This window comes from Rhea americana, unplaced genomic scaffold (genome assembly GCF_003343005.1).
Source record: "Rhea americana isolate MKP2758 unplaced genomic scaffold, rheAme1 scaffold_5, whole genome shotgun sequence".
Lineage (NCBI taxonomy): Eukaryota > Metazoa > Chordata > Aves > Rheiformes > Rheidae > Rhea > Rhea americana.
In genome coordinates, this window is record NW_028186645.1 from 4607385 (window position 1) to 4629852 (window position 22468).

General features: G+C 42.2%; 1 non-coding gene across 1 annotated transcript; it reads left to right on the plus strand.

Annotated features, from left to right (window-relative positions):
* The first annotated feature begins 370 nt into the window (after positions 1-370).
* On the plus strand, positions 371-478 carry TRNAL-CAA (transfer RNA leucine (anticodon CAA)). Its single transcript has 2 exons — positions 371-408; positions 433-478. It is a non-coding gene; the product is annotated as a tRNA-Leu (tRNA).
* The last annotated feature ends 21990 nt before the right edge of the window (positions 479-22468 follow it).

Genomic DNA, 22468 nt, shown 5'->3' on the forward strand with positions numbered 1-22468 from the left:
AAAGAACTTGGCGCTTCCCAACAYAGACTAAAAATGAAACCTTCCCTCGATGACTCAGAGCATTTAGGGGAATCTGATCAYGCCCAAATCTACACAGATTCGTGAAACAGGCCTGCTATTGTTAACATCTTATGGTACTTCCTTAGGTCCTGCTCTTTAGTCAGCTCAAAACCCCAAATTAAGTCATATCCTGACCCTCTAATAGACAAGAACATAGCAAGGGGAGCGAGGTGCTGCTACAGAGAGGTTGAAAACCAAACACTGATGCCCTGCCAGCTGCCAYCGCCATCATCTCCAGCCAAGGAAAGGCCGAGTGGGCAGCACTAACACACCTGCTTGTCAGACAGGTTTGGATCAGAGGATAATTACTGTCAGGATGGCCGAGTGGTCTAAGGCGCCAGACTCAAGGCTCTGCCTTCCCTCCTGCGGGTATTCTGGTCTCTGTGTGGAGACGTGGGTTCAAATCCCACTCCTGACAGGTGCCTTTTTYTCCATGGGGAAATCATGCTTAACCAATCTGATAGCCTTCTGTGATAGTATGACTGGCTGGGTAGATGAGGGGAGATCAGTGGACGGTGGCTGGGTAGATGAGGCAAGATCAGTGGACATTGTGTACCTTGACTTCAGCAAGGCTTTTGACACTGTCTCCCATAACATCCTCCTAGATAAGCTCAGGAAGCGTGGATTAGATGAGTGGACAGTGAGGTGGATTGAGAATCCACCTTTCCTTGGCTGAAAGGCAGAGCTCAGAGGGTCGTCATCAATGGCGTGGAGTCTAGTTGGAGGCCTGTGGCTAGTGGCGTCCCCCAGRGCTCAGTACTGGGTCCYATSCTGTTCGACTTCTTCATCAATGACCTGGATGAGGGGACAGAGTGCCTCYTCAGCAAGTCTGCTGATGATACCAAGCTGGGAGGAGTGGCTGACACACCTGAGGGCTGTGCTGCCATTCAGAGAGACCTGGACAGCCTGGAGAGCTGGGYGGARAGGAACCTCATGAGGTTCAACAAGGGCAGGTGCAGAGTCTTGCACCTAGGGAGGAATAACCCTAGGCACCAGTACAAGCTGGGGGCTGACCTTCTGGAGAGCAGCTCTGCAGAGAAGGACCTGGGCGTGCTGGTGGATGACAAGTTGACCATGAGCCAGCAATGTGCTATTGTGGCCAAGAAGGCCAATGGTGTCCTGGGGTGCCTTAGGAAGAGTGTTGCCAGCAGGTCGAGGGAGGTGATCCTGCCCYTCTACTCAGCCCTGGTGAGGCCTCATCTGCGAGTACTGTGTCMMGTTCTGGGCTCCTCAGTACAAGAGAGACATGGAGCTACTGGAGARAGTCCAGYGTAGGGCTACAAAGATGATCAGGGGGCTGAAGCTTCTGCCCTATGAGGAACGGGTRCGAGAGCTGGGCTTGTTTAGCCTGGGGAAGAGAAGACTGAGGGGGGATCTTATCAATGTGTACAAGTACCTGAAGGGAGGGTGTCAARGGGATCAGGGACAAACTCTTTTCAGTTGTCCCATATGACAGGGCGAGAGGCAACAGGCACAAACTGAACCACAGGAAGTTCCACCTGAATATGAAGAGGAATTTCTTCMCTGTGAGAGTGACGGAGCACTGGAACAGGTTGCCCAGAGAGATTGTGGAGTCTCCTTCTCTGGAGATATTCAAAGCTTGCCTGGATGCCCTGCCTAACATGCTCTAGGTGACCCTGCTTGAGCAGAGAGGTTGGACTAGTTGATCTCCAGAGGTCCCTTCCTTCCAACCTTATCCATTCTGTGAAGAATTTTTTTTTTCCCTGTAAAGAACGCCTGAGTAATTCCAGAAGAAAGGGTCCTCAGAAGGTCTGTAGCCTACTCAAAGCAGATTCAGCTGTGAGCCCCTGTTCAGGGCTTTCTCCAGTCAGGCCTTGAAAACCTCCAGGGATGGAGAGACTGCACAACGTCCTTGGGCCACCTGCTGCAATGCTGGACTGTCCTCATGAGGAAAAGGCTTCTCCTTAAGAAAGATAGTTTCCTTTCTCCTGGCCATAACCCAGCTTACTTGTGCACCATCTCATTACTCCCTCCTGCCTGCCTCTGAGTCTCCCACTCCCATTYTTGACAGCTCCCCAGCTCTGTCAGTTTAAAAGGGCTGTAGTGCATCTGTCTGTCTGTTTGTCCACTGAAGCCARCCCAGTAGGAGAGCAGCCTAGCCCCAAAGGGAGCCACAGAGACACAACTCTGGTTGCAATAGCTGGGAAAGGCAGCTATCCTCTCCCACCCATCAGGCCAGGGAGGATACTCCCTTTTCTTTTCCCATCAGGTTTGCTTGGCATCCTGTGGCTGGGCCAGCCCAATAGAGAAAGAGTGAAAGGAAGAAAGGAGAAAAGGTGGTACCTGGGCCAGGGGTTGCTTCAAACATGAAAACAGCGTTTCTCCAGTCTAGCACTTATTGCCACAGAAACTGAAGGTCATAGAAGGTCTGGACTGGCTGAGAGCAGACTGGACAATAATACACTTTCTGGTCTGTCAATAGTATGTGTGAACTAGAAGGAAAGCTGAAGACCACAACACAAAACTGTCAGCAAACTTATGAATAAAAGCTATGGGTGTTCCTGGTTTGTCTCCTTTTTTAATCCTTGACTACAGCATTCACAGAATCAGTAAGGTTGGAAGGGACCTCTGGAGATCATCTAGTCCAACCTCCCAAAGATTTCCTGGTGCTGGTTTTACYGGTGCTTGAACCCAGGACCTTCAGTATATATAGCAGATGTGATAACCACTCCACTAGCATTTCTCATCCAAAGACTTTGAACTATTTTATAAATGACAGTGTTGTTATGCTCGTTTACCAGGCAGACTAAAAATGTGCTGTGACTTACTCCAAGCCCTTCCTCAGTCAGTGGCAAAGACACAAATCCAAGTATCGGAGCATCAGTCTTGTGTCCARACCACTGAGGTTCTCTCTTCCGTCTCAGATTTAGTTATTTACTGACTGTCTTCATCTGAAGTGTGGAAAAGGCCTCTGTGTTTCGTGTAGCACCACAAAATGTCTTAACCAAAAATAACAAAAAAGAAAAGAAAAATCAGACACCCTAAATAGGTTCTTTCACCTTCTAAACGTCTGTTGTGCCTTTCTGCTGTATCTGGAGAGGTTGGGAATACTGGGAAGTGAAACTCCTAGTGACTCACCCCTCATGGGTTTCAAAAGGACCCATGCCCAGCCTCACACGGCCACYCAGAGGAAAATCACAGTGTTTTAAATCATTGAGACAACATGTCATCCTGACCAGTCTCACTGCACCGTGGCATTGTGGGGGTACCCATGTTGCATGCTACTGCCYGCAACACTACACAACAACACCGAGCAGGGCCTCCCGGTCATCGCCTGAGCACTAGCTACTCAGGGACTCTGGATCCTTGCTCTCATAGGCAAGGAGGTAGAAGCATCTCTGTACCCTCAAAGATAACAAAAATGCACATGTTTAATCTGGTGCTCAGACCACGGTCCACAGACCACAGATGGCTCGCAGAGCCGGCTGGCGAGGGAGAGACTGCAACAGCTCTGAATAAAACACCAGGGAACTGAATTGCCATGAGGGGAGGGCGAACACCTCTTTACAGAGAGGCTCTGCCTCTTTTGCAGAGACAGCTGGGCAATTACCTCTCGGATAAACACGTGGAGATAATGGAGGGAGAGGCCCGCTGGAAGGCCATTTTGAAAATTTACAGCTGACCCTAAAACGTGGTTATTCCCTGCACGTTTCTCCTCTGAAATGTGGACAAGGCCTCTGCACTCCACAGAGCATGGTGAAAACAACCCTGAGCAATGTCAGCAARCCCAAGCCCGCAGCCATTCTGAAAATGGTCCAACGATATGAGCAGCAATGGATTTTGGTGGCTTTCAGAACTCACCTGCTGTCCCTTTTTCAGTAATGCTGATTAGGATTTTCTGTGGTACCAAACAGAGGGACACTGAGCAGTTAAGTGACAAGGATGGGATAAGATTAGACTGAATYCTCCTCATCCAGCAGTGCAACTGCTGTCTGAAAACCTAGGAGGCATCACCCCTTCCTACAAACTGAGCTCTCACACCTCCAATTGCCTTTTTTCAAATGACATTACAGGTATCTTTCTCTTGCCAGACARTAGATTTTTGTCTTTAAGACATCTTCACTGTTAGGCACAGCAGCAACTATGTACTTAGAGATATGGTCCAAAGAAGGGACACTTCTTCTCAGCCTTTTTTTCTAAAGGCATGCTTTCTGTCTGGTAACKACTGATTATAATCTTCACTGAAAGTTACAATCTAGAGAACTTGGACAAATTTTCACTGCATTCTGTCTGGGCTCCAATTCTAGCTCCTTTTGATAATCTTCCCCAAAGCTTTTAGGGCAAATGATTCCAGCCTCATCTGTATTGCCTTGTATGAAGCGAGCTAATTTGTGCTTTGTACAGTCACTGAGTGGATTAAACAAAGCCACCCAGCACACATCCAGGATCCACACGCCTGCCAGCCATGGCTTTTTCCTGGGGCTCACACCTGTACTTCCAGTATCACCTTGTTAATTCACCTCACTCCATTCAACCAGTCCCTGTCACAGCCACGGGACCAGCATCGTCCCTCACTGTATGACACAGACCACACTTTGGTCTCCCATTGCTCAGGTCCACAGAATCCCACACAGCTTAGCAGGGAGGAATTAATATTTAGACAGTAGCTGTTTGTATATGTGTAGACACAGACTGTCTAGAATGTGGTTTAAAATTAGGCAACCAGAAGTCAAGTCATCAGTTAGAAGGCAGGACACGAGYATTTGAATGAATATACAACCTAGTGTCATGCCTTGAGCCACAGGACAGCAATTCTTCTAGATAACGCTAAGGATCCAACTCAACTTCAGCTTGCCACTTTAATAAATTAAGTAGTAAGACAGAAAAGATCATGTGGCTGCCTTTCTCAGCTAGGCTTAATATTTCATACTTTCTAGAGGAATTAATTTTAAAGTCATTTAGTTTGATTTTATTTCCGGTGGTGGCTGCTGCCAGAGTTCTGCTGCATGAGGCTGTAYTCCCTGCTCTCTCTTTTACCAGGAGCTTTATCGCTCAGAGCCCCCCAGCCCAGRTTTCTCTTTCCTAGTACCTCAAACAGCAGGCTTCCTTGGCCAGGGCTAGGACAAATCCACAGAGTGACCACTTCTTTCCCGCACAGCTAATTCAAACAAGTGGGTTAAGACTTCATAGGCACAACAATAGGCRAGCGTATTTTAGGCATTTAGTCCTGCAAGTTTACTCTGGACCCAGAAGCAATAAAGCAGCTGCTTCTCACGAATACAAATTATTTCACTTTCTCCTCCTCCTAATGCTTCTTCCTCAGATTCAGTAATTAATACAGTGCTCACTTGGAAAACCTCCCAGCTGGTCCAAAAGCCACTGGCTTGTCCCTGTCAATGGCCTCTGTTGACAAGTCACAGCTATGCGCATACATACAGAAATGTAGCAACCAAGAACTCGCTATAGTGGTCAGTGCTCACTGTGTGCAAGAGGGCAGGCTAGCGTAGGTTAGGAAATGGTCTCTTCTGCTCAGTGATGTATTTTAAAGTTTCGAATTACAACAATTTGTAATATGAGAATCCTGGAAAAGGAATTAAAGCTGGGTATAAAAGCAATGGCAGAACACAGTGTTACTTGACCTCTTAGGCTGTCCATGTGTAGGTGGGTGGGGTTTTTTACAATAACAGATGACATAAAAATTGCACCTTTAGCCAAGGATCCCAAATCATGTTCAGCAAACTGATTATTAATTTTAAATACATATAATTCACCCATCACTGAAATGAAGTCACTAATGAGTCTGAAGACCTGCAACATTCAAAGAAAGCAAAGGAGCGTGACATGGCAGTCAGGGTAGCACAGGAGACAAAGAATGCTATGTGCAATTAGAAAAACAGGAGAAAATTTTAGATATGCTGAGTATTACCTAAAATGTTGGTGGGGGGATACAGCAAACACTCTATTTTTACAAGTAATACCATCAGATCTCAATGTTAAGGACACTAACCATGTCTCACACAGAAGTCAGCCAGAAAGTCCTTACTGTGATGGGGAAAAAATGGCAACTCCTGGAAGGAAAGCCTGCCTCCTGTCAATCAGCGCACCCGCTGGATGTTTTCCCTGAGAGCCTTCTCCGAGAGCACCCTGCCTAGCTGCAGAGATGGGGCCAGGTCAAAACCTGATGCAGTCTCACTGCACCAGCACCAGGGTTTTGGGTTACCTACGCCCTGCCATTGTTAATCGTAACCTTTACAGCATCCAGGAAATAGGCACACATTCTCCATATTTGGAGACATAAAATGGGTCACCAAGTTACTTATGGGCATTAAGTGGTAATAACATTCAGAGCCAGAAGCCTTAAAGGTATAAAAGAAATCGCTTATGCCACTATTGCCATTATTTCTTTTTATAGACCACTTTTGAGCAAAGTTCTTGTATGATACTTTATAGTCAAGACCTCCATGCTGTCATTTTCACTCTTGCCTCCAAATCAGAAGGTCCTAAATTCAAGTCTCAAACCAAGCATCAGCTCACACTCAGTGCTGACACTGCAATGGCATATTAGATAAGCATTGCCTTCACAGGGACAACCTGAGAGCGCACCAGCCCACCTCTGAACATCAACATTATTAGCCTTTCTCCCCATGCTAACTTCAAGGTCACCTTGCTAACATTGTGTATCAAGAGATAGCAAGGTTCTCTGAGTCTAAGAGACCCACATATATCAGCTTCAGATAAGAAGTTACATTTTTTTTCCTTCCTGCTAATTTACTGGATGAGGGAAAAGCTGAAAAGGGGCAGGATAAGGCCAGCTTTCCTTTCCCGCTAACCATCTGCTCTCACAAGAACCAGTGTTTCAAGTCCAGCTGGTTCCCTTCACCTACCTCCTCTTAATCCTGAGCAGCGCCTTGGGCCTTTTATCCCACAAACATCATCATGACCAGCACAAGCCTTCCCAGAGCTCCAATGCTTTTCCCTCCCAGCTCAGTACTGTGGTAGTAACTGGACAGGTATGCAAATGCCTTTGGCTGCATGAGGGACATGGACCTCAAAGCACCTCCTCAGCACCTCACCTTGGTGAAGTTCTCAGAGACCTGAAGGATACCACAATTAAGCTTTGTATCCCAGTAAGAAAGCTGAAMTTCAGCTCCCTGTTTCACATCCTCTCCCTCTTCTCCCAACTATCCTGCAACTCCAGAAGGGGTAAGTTAACATCCCCTGAGAAGATAAACTTGGGTTGACCGGGAAACCTTTAAGGAACTGCTGAAGTCTGTTCTGAAATTCCTGGCCAGTCTGAGAGACTGTTCTTCATGTGCAGTCTAAATATCTAGATCTAAATGTCTAATCTAATCTAAGTTTAAATTCCCTTAGCTGATATGCGGCCTAAATCTCTGCTTAGACGTGACTACGACAGTGCCATTTCAGTATTGTCAGTACTCTGACCTCTCTGATGGTTATTCTGCGGGGAGTACTCTCTTATATTTTTACAAAGATATACATATATATATTTGTAAAATATGTAAATATATGTCATATAAATATAAATATTATATAAATATACATAAATATATACATATATACATATATATATATATGCCCACTTTGATCTGGCAGTGCCTCTTCAAATGAAAAATAACAAAGTGGAAAACAGGGAAATGTTTGCAACCCAGTTCTGATGGCACTGCTATGCTAGGGACAAAAAGATCAAACCCTAGATTCATTAACTATAGTGATGTTTGTATCTGTAACTACAGCCATTTAAAAGTAACAACCCACCCAGCTGTCCCCAATACCATATTACTTTTTCGGAGTTAGCACCAAGCATGTCTGGAAAATGAGCAATCTCCCAGTAACCTCTTGTTTAGCTCAGCTCTTTTATTACCCTTCTCAAACCTCCTCAGCATCCTCACGTTACCTTAGAACACGCAGTTCAGATGCACCCATTGCCCCTCTCTAACGCTGCAGTGTCTACAGTGATCACTAGAAGGTTTTAAGTTATCACGCAGAGAAAAAGGTCTGTTGCAAAAAGCTTTCTTGTGCCTTTACTCTTTAGTGGATTTCCCTTAGCTCAAGGAAATGAGTTTGCTTTCAGTAGTACATATATTCCTGGCAAAGCTCTGTTTTCCGTGCTTTGCTGAACTCCTGAACACAGATGTCCCATTTGTGTTTCATTAGTACATCAGCCTCTCTGAGGCTTTCGACCTCTGCACTAGGCAATAATTACCTGGCGCAGACCCATTCCCTCACCAGCTGGCCTGGGAGCTGCTCTGCTCAGACCAGGGCTCTCTCTGCTGTCAGCCCTTTCCAGTCAACTGGACAGCTCAATCAGCAGAAAATATCAAATATGGTTGTTGTTTAAGCTCAGCCAGCATTATTTCTGCTTGATCTGACAACATCTCTCCAAAGAAAGATTATGTTTCCCAAGGTCTGGACATGAGACCGAAGACTTAAGATGTCTGAAGGGGCTTGTTGAATTCAGAAAATCTTTTCTGCAAGCAGTTTGGCTCAGTCATGGCCTTCCCTTACTGCAAGCAGTGTTTTAGCCACCTACCTCCCTCTCTCAGGCCCAATGAATAAYGAATTATTTGCACAAAGTAGAACAGCTCCAAAGAGAATGAAAGAAAGTTGCTGAGACTGACTCTGTGGTCCTGATCTGAGGGCATTTGCCTGGGATGCAAACGACAGTGTGTGCCCCTTCCCACAAATGTGCTCAGGGTTGTGGGAATTACTTTGTTTTTATAATTTTCAAGGGAGATCCAGATTTGCCTTAATGCAGAAATTAACTCTTGGAATTGCTCACAGCCTTTGCCTGCTGTACCAGAAACCCTACACTGTGGCCAAAGGAAACCCTGTGCCCAAACCAGAGCAGCTCTCACCTCCCTGCCATGTGTACAGTATGGTGACCCTAGCTTTAGGGGTCTGCTATCTGTAGCAAGCAAACTTCTCTAAGTTAATGCTGAGCATCGTTTTTTCTGCAGTGCTCATCACGTCACAAGCCTCTGCTCCAGAAGGCATTTTTTCAGCACGTGTCAGAGAATAACAAGACTGAGCAGCTATGAGCAAGAGGGAAAAAGACAACCTTCCCCCTCCCGCCCACACCAAAATAAACAAACAAAAAACTACAGCGAGTACCACTGGGCACATCTCCAGCTCACTTAGAGGAAATAACAGGACACACTATTTCCTAAACGCCGTGACAGCAGCATTACAAAAAGAGTTTCTGGATGAGCCGAGGAGTCGGGGGAATTCCCACTCCTCATTTTTCTCAGCAGATCCTATGCAATCCACAGGAGCAAAGGGAGATTTCCCCAAAAAACAAAGAAAACTAAATAACTGCTAAAAGAAGGTAAAATATGAAGTTCACACCTGTGATCATGACAAAACAGAGGTACTGGAGACCAGCTKGTTATTTGACTTCCCACAGCCTTTCTGCCGATGATACTCTTGAGTAAGTAATGCAACAGATTTCAAAGGAGATTGTACTTCAGATAAAGGAGCAGAGATACATTTTCCTCAGAGTCCTCTGTGGACTCTAATTATTAATATTGAAAAAGATAGGAACATTTTGAAATAAAAAGGGAAAAATTTTGTTTACAAGAACATATAGGCCTCATATATCTATTCTCAAAAGTAGAAAGATGTAAATAAGCCAGAGGAACAAGAAGGTGGAGATGGATAACATATCTACTGGATTTAATTGAAAAATGGTAGAATGAGACTTACAATTGGAATACCAATATTGATAAATTCAATCTATATAGGATTAGGACAACAACAATATTTAGCAACGATGCAGCACTTTTTGTCTTCAGAGCTTATTAACTAAGTAATCTTCACAACACCCCCAAGAAGCAGGTAAGTATTATTATTATTAGCCTATAAGAAAGCTGAATCCAAGATAGAAGCAAAGGAAGGTGGAACCAAGAGACAGAAGTGACTTTGTAATAGGGAGGAGGGTGGAAAATAACTCCCTTGTTCACACACAGTAAGGGACAATTCAGAGGTAGATGGCCTGGCACAGGAAATGTTCGTATAGAAGACCCATCCTTTCTTCCAGACCGGAGTAAAAGGCCCAAAAGATGAGGCAGAAACTCAAGCAGCAGAGTAAAAACTATAAAAGGAAGATAAAGGGACTCAAAAGGCAGAAGAATGAGTTAACACAAGCCAAAAACAGTAAAGGCAACAAGATGCTGAATCTTTGAAATCCCCAGCCAAAGCAGTGCTCTTTCATTCTAGTGAAGTGAACTATTGGACTGACCTTAAATAAGAAAAAATAACAATAAAGATCTATTTTACTGAAGAATTAATAAAGGCCTTGTTGATAAAACACAGGAACTTGGCTCTGCTGAATGGGGGGCTGGCAACARGCACAGGTCACAGAAATCCCACATGCTAAAATGAGAAAATTCTTGACGTTCGATTCTCTCTTGTATATCAAAAAAACAGAAATATTGAAAGCAAATAGAGGAAGAAAAYATGACAGAAATCTTCCAAAGGAAGGAAGGAAGGAACTAATGCAGGGAAGACTGGAAGAGAAAGAGCCTTGGCTCAAAGCGTTTGAGAGTTGTCTTGATTTGTCTTGCACAGAGACATTCTGGCCTTGTATATCAGAARTCAGGGCGCACACGATGCAAATGGAAGTAACAAAACTGTCCAGTGCATGCGAATTTTCCCTCAGATTGGCATCAGTTTGGCAGTTAAAAAAAAAATATGGAATCACAATTCACAGCGGAGGAGTTTGGGTGTATTCTCCACATTTCTCTGTCAGATTGGTCGAGATTTAATATGAGCTTTAACAGGTTGGAAATGCTTCAAGTGTAATTGCAATATTATTGGGTACATACAAATAGTCAATACTTTTTTTTTTTTAAGCAGAGGTTTTCAGATTTATAGGTGAGTGTATACTTAGGATCACTATTACGAACAAAAACCAGTGTTTTAAGATTGACAGATGACAATGAGAAATGGAGGAAATCTAAAGCATGATGATGACTGTGCTTTCTACACTGTTCTTTCTACAGAGCTTTCCAGTGTTTAGCCTGTAAATCAAAACTAGCTCTGATATCATTGAAGTTTGATCTAGCAAAGTAGGAATCGAGGCTGGCTATGGTAAGGGAGGCCAGTGACACGATTAATTACAGAGAGAGTTAGAGACATGGAGACTGGAGAGACTGCAGCATCTCCCCCATGTAGACCTCAGAACTAGAATTTTCCATGTCCTTCGTTCGATACATTTCCCATTTTAAACCAAACTAAAGCCTTATATCTATTTTTCAAGTATGTGGTTAAAAAAAATAATTAAAAAGAAAGGACATGAGCATTTTTCCAGAGAGAATCTTTTGCATGTGTAATTGCCACGCAAAAATTATTTCTGGCCACACTTTCTCCTGCGCACAGGACTGGCCTAAGAATTTGGGAGAAAGCAAACCTATTGCTGAGACGCGTCCGAAAGGGAAAGGCCTCTTTGGAGCAAAGGCACACGTGGCCTTTCAGAAACCTGTTGATAAAGGGAAACCCAGCTATTCTTTTTCCTTCAGAATTTGGAGTTTAACTCTTACACTTCTTTAGGTTTTCCTGATTTTCACAAGGGAAAAGCAAGAGATACTGTTTTGTTTTTAAATGGGAGATGAGGAGCTTCTATCCCAACATCTTTACATACATGAGAACCACCATGGCTAGGCCTAAAGTTACAGGCTTGCATGAAAGATACTTCACCAAAACACACACGTAATTTTCTCCAGTCCACATGTTTTCATAGCCAAAGGTGCTACAAACTTTGACAGATGCCTTATGCAGCGGTATCCCAACTCCACATGGAGTCTGACCGCTCAGGGTGAGAAGCAGCACTCCTGCCCTAGAAGTTGGGCTATTTGAAGGGTTCATGAAGCGCTCGCTACTGGTTGCTTCCTCCAGGACAGGTCATAGTTCTGCTCTTCTTTTTTTTTAAAAAAAAAAAAAAGAAAAATCAAAGTGACTTCTGTGCTGTTCCTTCACGTGGAAGAGCTAAACTCAGGAAACGAACCTGCCGCGAGCAGCACTTCAGCACGAGGCGCCCTTATCGGTAGGTGCCGGCCGGGCGCAACGGCCTCCGCAACCGGGTGACACACAGCAGCGCCTGCCGCGTCTGGGCCGCGGTGCCAGGGAGGAGGGTTCCCGCGCTGTATTAGCACATGCAGAGCACGCAGTTTCCACAAAGCACACTTTTCAAGGATAAAAAGGCAAAATATCCTCACCATCTTATAACCATTAGGAATGGATGTAAGGGAGGGCATAGTCTGGACACCTACGTACCAAAGATAGAAAAATCTCTTTCCTGCTTTATTGTAGAATTTATATGCCTCTTGCTCATCATCATGAAGAGTTTTGATTTAATGACCTGCTTGTCTCCCCTCTGCAAAAGAAATCACTTTTTTCCTCTAAGGAAGAAGGAGTGGGGGGAAGTATTTTCTGYGCATTTTTTCTTGAGTGAGCCACAAGTAGGAAGATCTGAATAATCTTTGGAGGGAGGAGGAAAAAAAAGAAAAAAACAGGACATGAATTTCAGAGCATGTGCTTTTGTGTTATTCTATATGACTGATAGGGAAGGATAAGGTTGAAGTTCAAGGCAAGTATGGAAGTGTAATTTCTCTCTGTACAGTCACGAATAAAATGAGTCTCAGCTCTACAGGATTAAATTAATTAAAGATGGATCTTGTGCTTGATGCTAGTTTGATAGAACCGAAGTTTGTAGTGGTTGTATCATGAACATAAGTGGATATCTCTAGTGGCTAGCTAGTATTTTCTTTATTCTCAGGAGTGTTTACTATGGCACACAAATGCTAACTGGTTTTATCACACAGTCATTATCATATCTTCTTCCCTTTCTCTCTACTGTTCAGGTGTTGCTGCTGCAAGATGATTTCATATCAATTAGGAATTCCATTTCCTTCAAGGAGCTACTGAAGGAAGAGCCACCTGTAACACACACCGTCAAACGTCGGCTGCTCCATATCTTCACAACAATAGCAAGATCGGTTTTTAAACTCTGTGTCCAAAATTGCAAGCATTATCTGGGTGTCTCTCCCTATTTAAAAAAGAAAAAAGCTAAAGCATTATAGAAAGAAATATACACCGTACCTAGATGTGTCTCTGAAAAACTTAGCCCTTATGACACACAATGTATGTTGCAAGAAAAGTCATATAAAGGTGACTTTAAACATAAAAAGTTGAAAATACAAGATTTTCAAGCCAGTGTAAAACTCAAACAATAGGACACAAGTACTGCAAAGTTTCTGTGCTGCTACTGAAAGCAAGGGCATTTCATTAAGCACACTCTAAAGAGGACACCTTCCCATCTAGGGGATGGAGTATAAGAAATTCAGGCAACATAAACAACTTTTAACCTTTGAGGTGTGAGTGGAAGCTCTTGTTTCTGCATAATTTTATGAAAGAAATGATTTTTTCCCCCTCTCTTCTACATAATAACTCATTTGAGAACAAGAGTTGCATTTGTACATTCACACTATTTCCTAAGTTACATTAAGGGGATCTGGCATTTGGAAGGTTAATTTTCTTATCAAAACTATACAAAATCCTAATTTTGCAGAGTAGCAATTTGGAAAAAAAAATCAGCAATGGGAAAATGTTGGTTATGCAGCACTAGACATTCAGTACTCAGGGGATCAATTATAAAAACACTCATTCAGCTATTTCTATTCAAATGAACACCTGAAGAGGAGGTCTCAATGGTTTTAAAAGTGTGTGGATATTACTGGATAAATGTTAGTCCAATAAAAGAGATCATCATCTGCTATTTGTGTGCATTTAAGTTGACACTAAAAAGATCTTTGTGGAATATTGCTGCTTCTTTTTCTTTTTGTGTGTGTGCATCTTTTATCTCATATTCCCTTAACACTTTGTGAACTGAAGAAAATAGACCAAATGAGCTGTTCTTTAAGATTAAAGGGGCAGCATTTAGTTGAACACACCTGAATGTGGAAGGAGTCTATTTTCCTCACACTTATGAATATGTAATGGTGTGCTTGGAGGCACAGTCACGAACCCCTAATAAGAATTCACGAGTCTGTGTTTGAAAACAGACATTTGCATTTGCCCTCCGGTCACAGTACATGGGTCATTCTTATTCAAAAATTTATTTGCTTTATTTTTCTCTTTCCCTTCCCTTTCCTCCCACCTCAAAATATTTTCTCACTTCTACATTTTGAGAAAAATTAAGAAGTGAGAGATAAATCCCTCCAAACATTCTGAATTCGATTAGAGTGAGCCTTATTCAGAAATATATACATTTATACACACAAGTGAAAAAAAAACTCTGATTTGAGAAAAGAGTATTTTTCAATCTCATGATTTGTTTTACCAAAAGCATTTGAAAGAATTTGAGTAAAAAAAGCAAAGCAACAATAAAGACACCCTGCGAAGGTGCATTGCACAACATTTTAAAACAGTGAAAACTGGGAGTAAAAAAGAAATAAAGCAATCTAAATTAGATATATACTTTACAAAATTGCATAAATACTTAGGAAACACTATCATCAAAAGAAAATCCACAGAGCACCATAAATGTTAAGCTAGTGAGCTAATCACTGTCATATACCAGACTACCAGCTTTGAAGGCATGATATCCAGGTGGGAAAGAACAGGCTGTGAAGATTGGTGCCTAAATGAGAATATTACATTTCTCTTAAAATTTCTTGTTTAAAAAGCTTTGGAGTGCTAATCCAAAATACATTCAGAAGCATATATTTTTTTTTTACTTTCAAAACAATATGTTGTAGTTTCAAATTAGACATAGGGGAAGATCTTTCTATAGTTTTTAGCCATAAGAAAGGATTTCTAAAATTTTTTGATTTTTTTTAAAAAAAAGGGAGAGAGCAAGCACACAAGCACAAACACATTGCACTTTACTCATTATCTGATAAAGTATCACAGCTGAAATCAGGCCTATTTACCACAGTAAGAGCCAGAGACTATTAAAAAAAAAAAAAAAACAGTAATAATTATACAAAGTAAAATCACTTGCAGAGAGTGGAATTACTGGGCTATTGCAAATCACTAAATTTCAGATGCTCACTATCAAATCCCCATGTTAAAGCTTATATATTCCACAGCTGTATTAAAGACTGCATCATCACTTTGCTAAGGGTCAGTGGAAGCTAAATACCCATCCCAAAGCATGAGAAGATTTCAAAACATTGCAAGTCTAATTTGTAGAGATATTTCAGCTTATTGTAAAGATTCTGAGCTAGCTCCTGGTGGGGTATATAACATACAGATATACATATAAAAATGGATTTCAATACACATAAGCACCTGCATGTGCACACACAYAGGTAGTGTGAATTGACGATATTTTTCTACACGTTTTCTACGTTTTACTTTACTACCACAAGTGTGACTTTGGTAGGAAAAAGATTCTATTGTGACAGCAATAGTCAGAGAGGAAACCACTATTTGAGATCTAACAGTGACACCTGCAGTTGAGCCCTGCACATTAGCACACAAACATCTCATTTAGAGGAAAAAAAAAAGAAAATTATATTTTTGAATCATGTTGTTACAGCCATACATATCTCCTKCTTAATTATCCACATGTACCTAAAATTTGCCTCCCTCATTGGCAGCAAAATCAGCTTCCACACCAGCATGAATCAGCTTTTCCTCTTGCAAGGGAAACAGCCTGCCATAAAGTATATAAATAGCCTAGAAAAGCTTCCCTGAACTGCTTGGTGGGAGCATAGCTGCCCCTGCGCGCACACGCACGCGGATCTCCTCCGCAGCAGACGGTGCGCAAGAGCCACCTGCATCTCTGAGAGGCTCGGCTCTGCGTCGGAAAGATTGAGTCACTCTTCTGTTTATTGCAATATAAAGCGATATTTGCAACATAGAACAGTATTGCTGTATCGCAAATTTATTGCAATATAAGGCAATATCTGGTGCGAATAAGGACTGCGTAACCTGGCGTTTTGAAGCCTCCCCTTCCCCTTTCACTGCTCCCTCCTAGGTTTTGGCTACAAGGAGATGTGTGCGTCAGTAACGTGCTTTTCACTCAGCTGTTCTATTTCCTTATTATCTAAAGCACTTTGTTTTCTTAAGAAAACACAGGGTGCTGTGTTTTGAATACTGCTCTAAAGATTACTTTTGGCGGCCYAACTCTGGGGTTAAAATAAATAATGTATGAAAGTCTGTATTTTAGTTTCATTACTCTTGCAATTTATTGTTATGCAGCTTCTTCCCATCTACCAGAATAGAAAATAAACTCCTTTCTCCCTTAAAAGCAAAAATTGCAGCTCAAAGGTAAATCGATTCCTTTGCTGTAAGATAGTCCTACTTCCTTTTTACCACCTATTCTTACGCCCCAATTTCACTATAACAGATTCKAACCAAGATCAGTATGCTGCTTTTGCCCAGGCACAGTATGAATTTGGATTTCCTTGACAGCTCCAGTAGCTGCTACTTTCATCACGYAAGCATCCAGAAGCTCGCGTATAAATGTGTGTTCAAATGAACAAAAAGATTTCTTTATAACTTTTGTCAATATTCTGCTGATTGCTAGTTCAGTAGCAGATGTGCTATGCTTAATGGTGCATATACAAGAAGCATTCCCTAATCCCTAAATGAACTTCTTATCTTGAAACATATACAGGATAAGCCATCTAAACTCAATTTAGCCCCTACGCTATTAAATTTACCAGAACCAAACAGTGAAAGAATATTATTAAAGCCAAGCACCTGTTAGCAAAAACCAAAGACTCTCAAGTAAAACAAAACACTGCTAACCATAGATCAAAACAAATCAGACACAATTCTATGTAGATTAATTTCTATCATCCACGCGTCCTGAACCTCCACATATTCATTTCTCGGGTGCATACGCAGCTCCGAACTCCTCTGCTTCTGGCAGCACCAGTCTGTCAGTCACAACTCATTGCAGAAAAATGAATTGCCATCAGATCAGACCTTTTAACTGCGTATGAACGCAAATGCATCCATTACAGGATTTAAGAGAAGTGCACAGAAAAAGCAGGTAGTGTCATCTACTGGTTAGATTACAAAATTTGGAAGCATAGCTTGTGGTGCAGAGCTTCCTGCTGCATCACCGGTTCCCTCCGTGACCCTGGTAGCTCATTTAGTACAGCACCTGGACGTCCTCGTTTACGGAAGGAGAATATTTTCACTTTAATTGACAGGYGGGCTCTCAGGGCAGGCCTGGCTGCCAGCTTCTCGGCGCCGGACCGTGCAGGCGAGGCAGGCTGCAGACGGAGGGGGAGCAGGAGCAACGCCTGCCGTGGCCTCTGGCTGGTGCTGCCGCGGGGTCCRGTCCCTGGGGGAGGCTAACCCACGGGCCGTATCGCCTTCCCAGGGGCTTTCTCAAGACAGAAGCACCCTTCAGGGCAACCCTTGGGTGCAWCTGCAAGCTATTTCATGCAGCTCCCACAGCAGGGCCTGGGCAGCAGAGACCCCAATTCGCTACACAAATGAACCTGTGAGCAGCTTCTGCTCCAGCTTTCTAGCTTAAGGCAAGGGCAAACTCTAACCCTGACAGACCAAGGCAGAAACTTTCCTTCACTGTACTCCTCCTCTGGCCTCTTTCTGCTTGCAGTAGAGAAGGAGATCACAGGATCCGGCAATGAGAAGCCAGCTTTTCTCTTTAGAAAATAAATGCTGACTGAGTTTTGGTGCAAGGAAAAGCTTTTAACGCCTCTCAAACACGCACCACCTACAAAGCACTACAAACGAGCATTGCCTTCACCACGGTCAACAAACGCATCTTGAATCCAATCGTTAGCTGGCTACAAAACCCAGGCATTTCTTTATTGCCAAAAGCTTTTAGCTTTGCAGAACACAGTCTAATGTGCACCAAAGTCTCAAGACAAGGCACTGATGGCCTTCGTGGAAACAGTCCTAGGTGGAACGTGACAACCCCAGCTCTGCACGAAAGGAAAGCTCCAGCTTGCGACCAGAGAAGATGCAGAGCTGCTGCAGAGGTGTGTTTTTAAGATGCACTGTGTGCACCTGCCGTATTTTCCTCAGCTCTTGCCCATGTTATTGTCTTATCACCTTGGGAAAAGTGTAACAAAATCACCACATTTAAAGAAAAAATTAAGAAAAATATCATGTTAAAAGAAAGAGCTATGCATATGCAAAGTTGATTCAAATGCTTTCAGATTGCACCATAGAAAAGCTGTGGCCTAGTTTTTGAAATACATATTTCACTTTATTTTGCACACAGCTGGGTTTATATTGGCACTCACACTAATATGCAAAATGCACTATCTTGTATTCATGAATGACTCTTTATAAAATGCCAGGAGGGCACCTGCTTCTTCTTTTCTCTAAGTCTATATCATGACAAAGAACAAGTCTGTATTAATGGCCAGCTTCCAGCTCTGACCACAGCCTGAAGGGATTTATGCCAGCTGTACACAGGTTTGGAAGTAAACATCATGCCCTGGTCAAAAGGAGTTTCTTACACTCCACGGAAAGAGACTGCTAATGAGACGCAATGCGCTGAAGGAGGGAGCGCATAGCRATACCAGTTGTGTGTGGAGCTGTTACAACGAAGTATACGTGCACCCAGACGTGCTCCAACCTGCTGAGCCCATCCATAGGACAAGACCCAACTGGGCACAATGCGCATCACCAGGGCTGGGCAGCACCGCCGCTCACGCGCTAGCAGAACGCCTTCCTGCTCCTGGTCATTCCGAGCTCAGCTTCAGCACAGCCAGCAGGAGGCAAGGCAAATTAATTAAAGGCACCCTGACAAGTTGCAAGGGGTGGGATTTCTTATTAAAGAGGGAAAGCGCATCATATCTCAGTGACTTAAAAGACAGGCTATTGAGGGTAGAGTTTGTTACTTGTCTACCATCCAAATCTGACAGGCTCTGTGGCTACTGAGCTTCAGATCATGGCCCAAAAACCATCTTTTTCAGGATTTTCCCCAACAAATTAAATTTGCATATATGAGAGCTTGATGGAGAAAGCTTTTTCTTTTATGTAGATTTGATTAATCAAGTCATTTTAAGAAAAAAGTATGTTTCTAAATGATATGGACCACAAACATTAGATATATTTCATAGATATTTGTGTATGTACTTAGAACTTCAAATACAAATTTTTAAAGTTAGACTAGTATGTATACTCATTAACTTTGCATGGTTTGCATGTTACAAATATTAGAAAGTCAGCTCTAAGTCAATTAAGTCAAACAARAATGTATTATAACCTCCTTAAATTCAATTTACTCAACATTTTGAATTTAAAACATTTAAAATTTTGAAGTTTGAATCTCTGCAAGATTGCTCCTACAATTTGCTTTCTGCTTCTGATTTGGATTAACTCTTTTTCTCTAACTAAACAAGGGCACTGAAATCTCAATACACACTTCTGAAAAGAGCAAGGTATTATAAGATCAAATCAGAGTTTGTTCAGGACATTATTGAGTTTTCTAACATTAATGTGCAGCATTCTGTGTACTATTTCATTACCAGACTAGAAACAATTTTATTTACCTGGGTATCAACCTATAAAGGTGTATATGGCCAAATGTTAAAAAGTAACCAAAAAAATTGGGTATGACATGCCACAAACACTCATATAGTATTATTCCATATTTCCTAACCAAATCTTCATGAAAATGACAGCACATGAAGTCAGAACTGTTCGTGGTCATTTCTTGGGCAAAGCAATGATCTTCTATCTATTTCTCAGGTCCAGACTTGAGCTGTGTTCTTCAAGAATAAACAGAACCGGTAAGCAGGAGAATCATCAGTTTGGGATATAAAATGGTTAAGTTGAGCTGTCTTTGCATATTCACCCTTGCAGTCTCTCTCCATCCTCCCCACTGCAGCCTCCAGTCATCTTTTCCTCACCACAAAAATCTTTGCCACTTCCCATCAAACTTCAGTACAATTTAGTGGTGTGCATTTTTGGAGCAGGATAATACAAATAAAGTCTAAGTCTTCCTGCAGAAGTTAATTTGTAAATTCTTGGAGATACCCCTTGGAAAGGTATARTTTGCTTTGTAAGAAGTGCATTCAGAAACACAGTATCTTTAACCACCTGCTTAGAAATACAACAAGATAAAAGGAGATTGTTAATGAGCCCTTAGTTTAATAGGCATTTAACACTGCAAAAAAAAAAAAAAAATCAACTTATTAAAGTAACTAGCAAGAATCAACACCAGAGACAATGAGTCTGATCATGACAATGACAAACATGTCCTAAAAAAAACCCTCCAAAATATTAGAACATTTCATGCACTACAAAAACTGGAAGAGGAAAAAAAAATCCTTTTCCTTTTCTTAAGAGGCAAGAATAATGTCCCACGTGAAGGTACCATAAAAAGGAACAGTTCTTACGACAGGTACCATAACACGCCACATACTGCAAACAGCACCCATTTTTCAACCTGGCAGCAGGAGCACGTGTGGGCCTTCTGTAAACAGGTCACAGGATACGTCCAGTAAAGTTCTGATGTGTTCTCTCTTTTCCTTCCTCATCTGTAGYGTGTAYTCCTGCTAATCACTTTCCTGGTTTGGAATATAAGCACCGTATAGCCTGCTTTGTGTGTACAGTGCAGATAAACTAACCATGACAAGACGGCAGCAGGTACAGAAAAGAAAAAAATTATTTTTCTATGAAACTATAGTTTCAGGTTATAGAGCCGGCGAGGAGGGGCTCGAGTTTTGGTTTTGTTGGGTTATATTTTTAATTCTTTTACTGGGTGCATGGTTGCATTAAGTAAAATTATTTTTGCAAAGACTAGTAATCATTCAGTATCATAGAAAAGCTATGTTCATCGTTGGAATACAAACCACAACTGCTTGTTGTTTCAGTCATTCCCTTCGTGAAAGTTTAGTTGTCATTCGTAGTTACCCAGAAGGATCTGATTTAGACCTAGCAATCAGAAAGGCGAGTCAGCCAGCTAGTTTTCTAACTCCTAGCTCCACTGCTGAATCATTAAATAACCTTGGACAAGACAACTATTCCATGGCTTCATTTACCCACCTAAAATGCATCTATTGAATTTACTTAGATCACAGGGGCATCAAGAGGCTTAATTAATGTTTGCAAAAGCTTTGAGATCGTCAGTTGAAATGTGCTTATAAGTCCAAAATATGATAATGCCAATGGGGAAAAAATGGACAGGTGCCAAGAGCCAACTGGACAAACTGCTTCTATCTGCATTGCCCATATTTCGGTTTATCAGTGGAAATACACAYGGCTGTTTAAATAAGGTCTCGCACATATTCCACTGTGCACAGAACCAGTCACCACAGTTTATAGGTCTGAAAACAGTTAGAAAGCTTTAAAAGAACTATCAGAAAGTTATATATTACACTGAGTCCAGCACATAAGTCCATTCTCCACAGTGGTTCTATACACTGTAGAAAAATTCCCAGTGGCAGTTAAAAACATATACATAGGATTCAAGTTAACACTTTTATATACTGTGATTTTTTGATCAATGGGCACTGGGAAGCATTGTCCCTTGACTGTTTTATGAGGAAGAACTTGAATTTACTATCTGCAAGCACATATCCAACACCTAAATAAATAAGAAACTCCTTTCTCCCGAAGGATCTTAGTGCCACAGCATCCAGGCCACTGCTATTAAGCCTTTCACTTGGGAGTTAGAAATGACTCCAAGATCCTGAGTGAATTCTATTCCCCGGCTGACTGGATCCTCACCAGAAGACATTATTCTCATCCCCCCCCCCAACCAGATAAATAGTCTTGGCTTACAATTGCTCACAGAAAAGATGAAGTGCCAAACCAAACCRAAGTTGCAACGCAACTTCACTTTTTCAGATAGGACCTGGCAAGCTGAAGCTTCATGATACCATGTCACCCTCAACCCATTCCCACTGGCCCCAATCCGAGCACGACTTATTTTGTATTCATGGTTTTTAATTGCAACCTATCTCCCAGAAACAACAGTTTAAGTGTGCTTGTGTGGGAAAGCAGAGGGATAAGATCAACATGCTCAGGGGCCARCAACAGCAGAAGCCCCACACACAGCTGAAGCAGAAACTGGGCAAACCTTAGACGCTGAGGGAAGCAGGGCCTTAGATCAGATGATAAAGGACTTCAATATCAAAGCATGTAGCAGGTATTAATGTAACATTATCCCACTTCAGTTTAGTTTTTGCTTCCTCAGTTTAGTTATCCCAGGCAGAAAGCAGTACAAGGAGTGTTTAAAATAACAGGACTATTTAGAAGACAGTTGGCACTTAACTAGGAAATACTGGAAACTGTTAACAAGATCTGAAGGAAAATGGGATCACCGTAGGGWTCACTCTATTCACCACTTTAGGTACAGATACTTCTTTTTTTAGWAGTATGAATTAAGTTAGCCTAGGAGTATTGTCAAAATGGCAGTTAAAAGGGTCCCAGTTACTTCCAGTTTTCATTCWCCAGTGTTGCACAGGCTGCCCCTCAAAAAGGC